Raw genomic sequence first — 11,355 nt, forward strand, 5'->3', positions numbered from 1 at the left:
GGGTTACTTGCTAATCACCAAATTAATACAAACCTGAATGATAATTATCCAAACATATATCTAACCCCTTCTATTTTATCCAGGATCTTTTCAGGTTGAGGTATGAAAACAAGAACGACATACTAACTTTATTACAAATTCAAATATAAAATCTCACAGAACTCCCTTTTTTACAAACCATCGTCTAAACAAGTTTTAAAACTAAATTTTATTTTATTTTAAACACACACCACATATATCTACACTACACCTGCTCAGGTGGCTCAAAACTCTCTTTTTGGATCGGGATTAGCACTTTTGGTATTAGAGGATCCCGCTACTGGGCACGCTTCTTTACCATGCGAGTCCGGATAGGTTTCATTCTCTTTCTTAACTAAAAATAAACAAGGTGAATAACAACAAAGGGGGTTAACCAAAATTTTCTCAACAAGTCCACAATATATAAACAATAGTATGTTAAAGCTAAATGAACCGGTTATATGATTGTATCGGTAACTATGCATTTCTGTAAAAGAGAACGAAGGCCTATATCGGCGATTATCAATAAACTAGACTGGACACAAGTTTGCACCTATATCCTGTTGATCAGCCAGGATACAGTGCATATCTACAGCTCTATGTATAGATCCATTCGGGTACCCAGGCTTTACGGCTCAACACAAAGATCCGGTTAATTACCGGTCCTTAGGATCAAGTGTATACCTGATCCTAATCGTCACCATCCAGTCCACGGATGAGCAACCGGAACAATCGGTATGCTTTGATGTATCCCAACATCAGAATATATCAGGATATATATATAATATATATTGGAATATGAATAGAGTATTCAAGGAATCAAGAGAAATCAGGAATCGAAATGAAATATGTACAAATGAATAATAATTGTGTCTCAGTGTATGTGAACAGGAATTATCAGTGTTTAACTGCGATGAGAATCTGAAATTAATTCACTATTCTGAATTTAGAATAGGGGGAAAACTTGTCTGTCACGCGATCTACTACAAGTATATCACCATTCTCTAACACCAAGGCATCCATAGAGCAAAGCAAGTTATGGCATAAGAAACTCTCTTATCTAAACTACAAGGCAATCAATACTCTGTTTAAGAGTGAGTTGGGGAGAGACATGCCAAACTTAGAGTTTGCTCAAATTAAATTCTGTGAAGCCTGTCAGAAAGGTAAAATGAAAAGATCAAGTCACAAGTTAAAAAATGTGAATTCCATATGTGCGCCATTGCAACTTATTCACATGGACTTGTTTAGGCCAGTGAATGTTTTATCAATTTCAAGGAACAAATATGCACTTGTGATGGTGGATGACTACTCAAGATACACATGGGTAAAATTTATGCATTCTAAAGATGAGACTCCACACATCATAATTGAGCACATAAAGAAGATAGAGAAATAAGCTTAAGATTAAAACTTTGTGAAGAGACTGAGAAGTGATAATGGAACAGAATTCAGAAATACGACATTGAGTGAATTCTGCGAAAATAAAGGCATTGTTCAAGATTTCTATGCTGTTAGAACACATCAACAAAATGGAGTAGTTGAGAGAAAAAACTGAACATTAGTAGAAGCTGCAAGGACAATGCTGCAAGATGCCAATCTGTCAACTAGTTTTTGGGAAGAAGCTGTAAATACTGCATATTACACTCAAAACAGATATCTCATTAACAAGAATCATAAAAAATCACCTTACTCAATCATGTCTAAGGGAAAGCCTACTGTAAAGCATCTTCATGTGTTTGGAAGAAAGTGTTACATTTTAAAAGACAACTCTGAATATGTGGGAGAATTTGACTCAAAGGTTTTTTAAGCAATTTTTCTGGGATATTCATTGGAGAGAACTTCCTACAAGTTCTATGTAATTGATCAAAAGAAAATCATGGAAAGCACAAATATGACTTTTGATGATGACAGGTGTCCTGGCTTGGAATGTCTTGATGATAATTAAGCTCAAGCCCTTGCATTTGAAAATCTCAACATTGATAGTGGTTCTGATGAAAAGGATGAAGGCAATGCACAACAGATGATGAATGAAGAGACTACTGAACAAGAAAATCATGAAAAAAAAGCTCATCTCATACACCTGAATTTGATAGCACAAACTCAGGGGGAGAAAGAGAAGAAGGATCTACTAGTCATACCAATAATGAAGAAAATGATGAAGGCACCAGTCAACAAGCTCACACCAGAAAATGGGATAGGAGTCACAATTAAAATGCAATAATTGGTGATCCCAATGCTGGTGTAAGGTCTAGAAGTGCAACTGCTAATGAGTGCCTACATGCATGCTTTCTGTCTCAAGTAGAGCCTAAGAAAACTGAAGAAGCTCTTATGGATCCTGATTGGATATCTGCCATGCAAGAAGAGCTTAATCAGTTTGAAAGAAACAAAGTTTGGGAGTTAGTTCCTGCACCAAAGAACAAAAGTATAATTGGAACAAAATGGGTGTTCAGGAACAAGATGGATGAAAATGGTATAGTTACAAGAATCAAGGCAAGATTGGTTATAAAAGGCTACTCACAGGAAGAAGGAATTAATTATGATAAAAATTTTGCTCCAGTTATAAAACTTGAAGTAATAAGGATCTTTCTAGCATTTGCTGCACATTCAAACTTCAAAGTGTATCAAATGGATGTCCATAGTGCCTTTCTAAATGGTGAGTTAGAAGAAGAAGTTTATGTGCAACAGCCACCTGGCTTTGAAGATCCAGAATTTCCAGATTTGTGTACAAGCTACTCAAGGCTCTATATGGACTAAAATAGGCACCTAGAGCTTGGTATAACACACCGAAAGATTTTCTACATAATCATGGTTCACTAGAGGAACAATAGACAAGACACTCTTCTACAAGCTGCATGGTGGTGATATGATCTTAGTTCATATCTATGTGGATGATATTATTTTTTTTTCTACTAATGAGAAGCTCTGTCAAAGATTTTCTAAGCTTATGCAGAGTGAATATGAAATGAGTTTGATGGGGGAATTAAGTTACTTTCTTGGACTTCAAGTCAGTCAAAGAAGTGATGGAATCTTCATCAGCCAGACTAAGTATGTTAAAGATTTATTGAAAAAGTTTGGCATTGTTGATTGTTCACCTACATCTACACCTATGTCTACAGCAACAAAGTTGGATGAAGATAAAAAGGGCAATAGTGTAGATATTACAAGCTATAGAAGGATGATTGGATCATTACTTTACTTAACTGCAAGTAGACCAGGCATTATATTTGCAACATGTCTATGTGCAAGATTTCAAGCCAATCCAAAAGAATCACATTTGATTGCTGAGAAGAGGATTTTCAGATACTTGAAGGGGACCCCAAATTTGGGATTATGGTATCCTAAGGGAATTGGTTTTAAAGTTGTTGGATACACAGATGCAGATTTTGTTGGATGCAGGGTTGATAGAAAGAGTACTAGTGGAAGCTGTTAATTTCTTGGACAAAGAATTATATCCTGATATAGCAAGAAGCAACAATTTGTGTCAACTTCCATAGCTGAAGCTGAATACAAAGCTGCTGGAAGTTGCTCTGCTCAAGTGCTTTGGACTAGAAATCAGCTAATGGATTATGGCCTGGTGTTACACAAAATTCCAGTCATGTGTGACAATAGTAGTGCTATATCTATTGTGGCTAATCCAGTTAATCATTCTAGAACAACGCACATTGATGTAAGGCACCTTTTTATTAGAGAACATACTGCAAATGGTACCATTGAGCTTATTTTTATTCCAACAGAAAAACAATTAGCTGACATTTTTACTAAACCATTGGATGAATCAACTTTCATTAGACTTGTAGGTGAAATTGCTAAATTCTTCATCCTAAGGCAAGAACTCAGCTAATGTGTTGCAGCAGATTAATTTCTAGTAAATCAAAATTAATTTGATTTAATTAGAAATTAACTTAAATATGAATTATAAATATTTCAGAAATCTCTGCCTATTTATTTTTTAAAATTCAAAATCCAGCTGGGAATTTTTCAAATTCTAAGTAAACTGTCTAGGTATTGATTTACATTTTTAGTATATAAATAAACACAAGACATATTCAAAATAATCAAAAGTATATAAAAAAAATGAGTTCTCGATAAGTCAAACTGACTTATCGATAAGTCATTTTAAGACTTCTCGAGTGAGTTCTCGATAAGTCAATTTCCAGACTTCTCGAGTAACTTCTCGATAAGCTTTATTATGACTTATCGATAAGTCATTGTAGAGTTCTCTATAAGTGTTAACTTACAGAGTTCTCTACAAGTATAATTTTAAACTTATGAATAACTCAAAACTGAAATAATTTAACCCAATAAATTATTTTAGTAAAATACTTTTGACAAAATTATTCTGATTTTATTTTGTTTTATTCAAATAAAAATTGGAAACAATTAAGTCATTTTTTGGACAAACTTGGAATTTATTTGACATCTCGATAAGTTTATTTTTAGTTCTCTACAAAAATAAAACAAAATGAATTATCGATATATTTTTCACATTTCAAAATGACTTCTCGATAGACCTTTTCCAGGTTTAAGTATGACTTAGGTTACAACTATTACAACCCAACTAATTAGAAACAATCCGGACATAACCTAATGCAGCAACTCAACAGACCATCTTTGGTCCAGCACAACTACCTCAGAGGAGCCTGACACGGAAGGCACTGGAATTCTGCCCCGACTACCGCGGAAGAATCTCCTAAGCATCTGTAATATATATATATATATATATATATATATATATATATATATATATATAAAACATTCTGCAAGGGTGAGCAATCAATTGCTCAGCAATACCACTATATGAATAACAAATAAAACAATTTATGATAAAACAGTCATAGTTATAGCTCGTGTACAAAAGCAGAGTAAACATTCATAAACTGGATATTCAAAACTAGCATGCTCTGAAAAATAAAAATATCAGTCGTGTGTCGTGTATAATTATCAGAATCAAAGCTTTGCATGCTATTTCATTTTCAAATCATCTGTCTCAATAAATTGAGTTGTTAATGAATTTCAAAACTGAATCAATCAAATCTATTGGACGTTCAACGGGTGAAGATAGCTGATCAGTCTACCCTCACCGGACAGCGACTAACGACCATCCGGAATAAAGAATGTGTTCCGGAACTTGGGAAAAGACTAGCTAGGTCTTTCCCCCAACGCTGGACTAATCGGTTAAACAAAATGCCCCACCCAATTAGCCACTTATGCCTACTCAATTCCAATAGATCAACGTCTTTCCCCCAACGTTGGACTAATAGGTTAAACAAAATGCCCCACCCAATTAGCCACTTATGCCTACTCAATTCCAATAGATCAACTGAATTCCCTTTTTCCTCTTTCCAAAGTTCCACGACATAGGTGGATCAAACATTCCACGGCATAGGTGGATTGAAACAGTCTCTTTATCCAGTTTTCAGAATCACTGTCACCTATCTCTTTTAAAACCATTCTATCACAGCACATTATTCAAAAACTTCCTTTCATTTTAATCACATTTAGAGATAGCTGTTTTCAGAAGTTACTTTTCCCTAAAATATAATTTTAAACAACATTTTAAAATACAGGGAATATGTAATTTAAAACATTTCTTTTTCATTACGAGATTAAAACATTAGCTATTCACATATACTGAACCTTAAAAGAATGGTCAGAGGTACATGCTTTGCAGAGCTTTACAACTATTATTGATCGACCTTGGACTAACTTGGACACTCGGCTTTATCACCTTACTACCAGACTATCCTGGATCCGACTTCAACGTTCAGGTCCTTCACTTGGAACCTCACTATGCTTGTCGACTGATCACTAGGTTATCTTTAGTTCGACTTCACTTCTGGAGTCCTTCAACTAAAACCTACTGAGTCGAAATACCCTACGTTAGACGTCTAGGTATTCTTGACATATCCTCGCTAACAACCTACCCATACGGTATCAAATCCTTACTCGTAATATACATATTATAATAACGCACACAACAATTAGGGTTCATGTTTTCGAAAATCGTTTCGGTGTTCGTTTTCAGAAAATACGTATACTCATCATTTTACGAAATTAGGGTTATTGGTTTGGAAAAATAATTTACCACTACATACAATCAGGTTCCGCACAAAATATATGTATATATTTATTTACACTCGCTCGACATTCCGATAATTACAGGGTATGTCCCGATTTTTTGAATTTAATTTTCAAAAATTCGGGCAACACCTCCTCTGTTTATCGGCCTACCCGTCGACCAACTCGACGTCAAATCAACAACAAACAACCCACAATTAATCCAAATACAATTCTCAACCTCCGATTCAACCCAATCATAACAATCATAATTCCACACATTTCCAAATTTCAACTTAATTATAATTATTAATTATTATTCGTATTTTATATTTATTTATTTTAAAATATTAGGACTCAGAATCGTGTCATCACAGTCCACCGTCCGCTCGTAAAAGTCATCGCGGACGGCGGCAAGATTTTGCGGGTACCCGATTAATTCTCGGGTTTCCAAAGCAAAACTTCGTCGATACAAAATTAATTTCCCACACGTAATATTTTTATTTTAATATTATGAATAGCAATCATAATTTCCTGCATAAAATGAAATAATTAAAATAGAAATATAACATCAGGAACAATCGAACCAAAATAACAAAGCAAGAATCACATAACCACGCGCCTACACGCTGCACGGCCACCACACCTCTCGGAATTTCCGAGAGGTGGCAATACAAACATCAGCACCAAGCACAACACAACCCCAACTGTGATATATGTATACAAAATACATACACACAGGAGCAACATGATATAAACAAAATCGGAACCAAGGCGGCAACAGTCCCCAAAAAACAGGAAGACAGGGGCTGCCCACCGGAGTTATGATGGCACCACCAGGAAGTGCGGCAACTCTCAAAGAAGAATAACAGAGGAGAGTAATCAGGGAAGAAGGGAGAAGAACAGAGAGATTCGGGGGTGAGAGGAGAGAGATCGAAGAGAGATATGGAAGAGAGGGGATGAGAACTATGTTCTTATCAATTTTAATTATTATTTTCTTTTTCTTTTCTTTGCTGAATAACACAGGAGGTAGCAACACGTGGCAACCTATTTTCTGAGAATCTAACACGTGGCTTGTGAGATAATTACGAGGGTTTTAAGTCCCGGTTTTGCTCCGACGTTCGAAATTATTGGACCGAGGTGCACATAAAATAATTCCCAAAATTTACGAAAATACTCTTAATATGTCCTAAATATCCCGAAGTTTATAAAAACATAAATTTTGAAATTTTAAAGTAAATTCTGAAACACAATTTTTACCCGCTTTTATTGATTTATCGAATCAACGCGCGGGTGAAATTAATCCCGAAAATTACAAAATAATTTTAAAATTCCCGGAATATTTTAAACTTAAATAAATATAAGTTTCATAATTTTTGAAGAATACGAGAATTAAATACAGATTTTAGAAATAAATGCAATCAGAAAATCATACAGGGTTAAATAACTGATGAAATATTGATTTCTAAATTTTATAAAATCTCAAAAATAATATTGAGATTATAAAGTCATGAAAACAATTTTAGAGACAATCCACATATTTACACAAATAAACTTGTATTAAATCCACTTTTAAAAGTGAAAAAAATTCAATACAAGTCCATAATTAATTACGAGGACAACCGAGTACATCAAAAATTACACATACATAATAATAAAACAACACATAGCGGTCAAAGCCAACACATATTTTATTTAAATTAATCATTCCATAATTACGCACAAAAGTACACAAGTCGTTATATATTTCCCCTCTTAAAGAGACTCTATCCTCAGAATCCAGACTAATTAAATAAGTTAGGATATTTGTGAAGCATATCTGACTCTAACTCTTAAGTAGATCCTCCTGCTCAGGAATTCTTTGAAAACATACTCACTATAGGAATAAACTTATTCCTGAGGTATTGCTTTCTACGATCTAGTATCTAGATTGGGTCATACACGTTACTTTAATTAAATAAAGAATACCTTACCTTGACACAAAGACCCAAAACACACTAGGAGTGTGCTGCCACTATGGCAACAACACTGGCTTATAGATAACTTATTTATTTTTCTCAATATCTCACACGATCCTGAATTTCTAGGGCTTAGCTTACTTTTATGCTAAAATCTTACTATTCCTTTCCAAGGCAAAACTTCCAGTGATATTAATGTTCCAACTTTTATCTCTATATCCTTTCAACACGAATCATTCGCCCTTCGTATACCATGAGTTACTTTTAACCTTTCCCAATCAATATTCTGTATTCATAATCTAGTGAATTGGTTCAGGATCTGACGATTCCTTTAACTCTTCAATCAATTTAGACTGAGGATGAACTTCATACAGAGGCTTCCTTGTTCACCTTCGATTGTCCAAACTTCAACCCTTACTATTTCCGATTCTTTTGTTAACTCCTCAGGGATCTTAATCATATATACTAGTCTTGCTTGAGTGATTGTTAATAGGATACCATAATCTTTTGGTAATCCCAATCATAATTTATACCTTGAAATCTTAATATACAGCTGCCCCTTTTCAACCTTCATAGGGAAATTCTTGGGCATTCTATATGGATTCCCTAGAGTATAAATAGCCGAGGATGTTATCAATAAATACAATTACATTTATATAAGTACTCCTTATACACTTTATTTAATAAACCTTCAAATGCGACTGTTGTATTTATTAATCTGAATAATATCTTTAGAACTCATAATGTATATACTTCATTCCAAACACAATCTTTAGTATGACCTCATGCTTACCTTTAACTGTCGGTAACCTGATCTTAGGTCTTCCTCCAAGACCCAACACATTCTTTATATTGAATCCTATAGATACTCAATCCTATGCAGAGATTATTTATTTCTTTTTATCAACTTCTCCAACTTCTGATAATCAGCACATAACATCACACCCATTCTTCTTTTCTATAAACCACATCAGTTCACAACACATATTACACCTTGTTTCATTAGTCCTTCATCTCACAATCCTGAAGTTTCCCTTAGTTGATTATTTGATTCCTATTGGGTCATCCAATGCAGCTTTTGACACCAGTTCGGCTGTCTTATACTCCAAGATTATTCTGGTAAGTCATTCGATAAAACCTTTGGGACTTCACTTATTATCTGAATTTCTTTCAACTTAGGTGCTTCCTTCTTAATATCCCTTATATGCGCTAGTTACGCCTTATCTTCTTGCTTATGCCCTTGAATATTTATCCTAATATTAGCTTTCGTAGATATTATTATTTGCTTCTTCTGGTAATCAATTATTTCCCTGGTTCCTTATCAGGGTCTTGAGCAGCTGAACTTTTAATCATATTACAAGTCTTAGCCTTGGGTGTACTGGACGCCAAACTTTTTGATGTACTACCTCACATGCTATCTCGGGAAGTACTTCTACAAATCTTGGCAACATGCCCCACCTTGCCACAGTTGTAACAGACGACTCCTGGATTTTCCACCTTACATTCTGACGTATAATATCCTTTCTGACTACACCTAAAACATTCAGTATTTGCCTTACACCTTCCACCTTGCCTCTTACCGCATTGCTTACACTCCGATATAGGTGACTTAACCGAATTGGCCAGATTAGAGCTGGCTGAGGTGTTACTAATCCTATTTAAAAGAATACTTTTCCCTCTAAATTCTTTATTCTTACTCTTTCCAACCTTTGTCTGAGACTTCTGGCTGGATCTTTCTTGACATGATGCTTCTTCTATATCATCAATCTTTCGCTTCTTATCTTCTTTTTCTCTAGCGGCTAACTTCTGATCAAATTCAATTACTAAGGCGGCCTGAACTACAGAAGGATACGTCTTGAGTTGTAATGCCACCACTCCACTACGAATTTCAGGCTTCAATCCTTGTTGAAACCTTCTTGCCTTCTGAGCTTCAGAGCACACATAATCTGGTACAAACCTAGCCAACTCTGTGAACTTAGCCTCATACTCAGCTACACTTCTGTCACCTTGCTTCAGTTCTAGAAACTCAATCTCCATTTGATTCCTCACACAGTCAAGAAAATATTTTTCCAAAAATAACTCAGTAAACCTAGCCCATGGAACAGGGCCTTCTCCTTCTAACGCCCTGGTTGACTCCCACCAGTAATTCGCTTCATTTTTCAAGAAATAACTTGCATAATCAGTCTTAAGATTCTCATTTACTTGAACAAGATTGAAAGTTTTCTCCATCTCTTTTAACAATGCTCCAATAGCTATTGGATTAGGTTCACCTTTAAATTCAGGAGGGTTAACATTCTGAAAGGATTTGAAACTAGCACTTTGGTTCCCTCCTTGATGTTGCTGCTGCAACAGTAGTTGCTGTTGCTGCTGAACCTGTTGGATTAATTGCAACTGTTGTTGCTGCTGCTAGCGCAACAAGTCTAGAATTTCATTTATAGCTGGACCCTCCACACAACTACTACTATTTTCTTTAGACTGGGTAGCTTGCTTGGGTGGCATCTTCCTGATATATATAAATGAGTTATATTCAAAACATAACAAAATATTTGACAGAACGTATCACCTTTTAAATGGTGCACCTGTATCAGGAAAATGCTGCCCAATCACAGTACCCATGTCCTAAATATCGAGGTCCATTTACAAAGAAATCTAGATTAACAACATTAGAAATCATAGCAACAATGACAGTGACGGAATCAACAACAGTTTAGGAATTCTAAAATACAAAGAAACCAAACACCGTAGCACGGCTCCTCAATATAACAACAACTGACCCACTTCCCATCACTACTCAAGTACAACAGCTAAACTGATCTGATATACAACAAAAGCTGGTTGCCTATATCAGCCATACACTGTGTAGAACAAACCGGTAAATCAAGCCAAGCTTAAGGAACACTGACTCTACTAAGCACCATCGTTCATGTTTCAACCAACCCTTCTTCTAAAGATGATTTCTTATCACCCGCAAGTAACCCATTAACCATTTACTTTTCCTAAGGCTATAATTCCATCATTAGGTCCTGAACTCTCGCGGTTACCATTATTCTTAAATGATATCCTGATAAAGGACTCTCGTTCTTCTCAACAGTCACTCTTACTTGCTTTCAATAACGAGGACCATCTAATCGCAGAAATTCATTACCATAGAATATCCAATGAAATTTCCGGCTCAAGGGAATCGAATAAGGAAAAAAAATAGTGAAGAAGATGTAGGTATGACTGAGAGCAGCCATACAAGTACATAAGATGGCCAGTCTTAGTACCGCATAGCTCACAACACATACATTGGTGGTGTCCCACCAGACCCTTTTTGTCACAC

Source organism: Apium graveolens, chromosome 5, assembly GCF_009905375.1.
Source record: "Apium graveolens cultivar Ventura chromosome 5, ASM990537v1, whole genome shotgun sequence".
NCBI lineage: Eukaryota > Viridiplantae > Streptophyta > Magnoliopsida > Apiales > Apiaceae > Apium > Apium graveolens.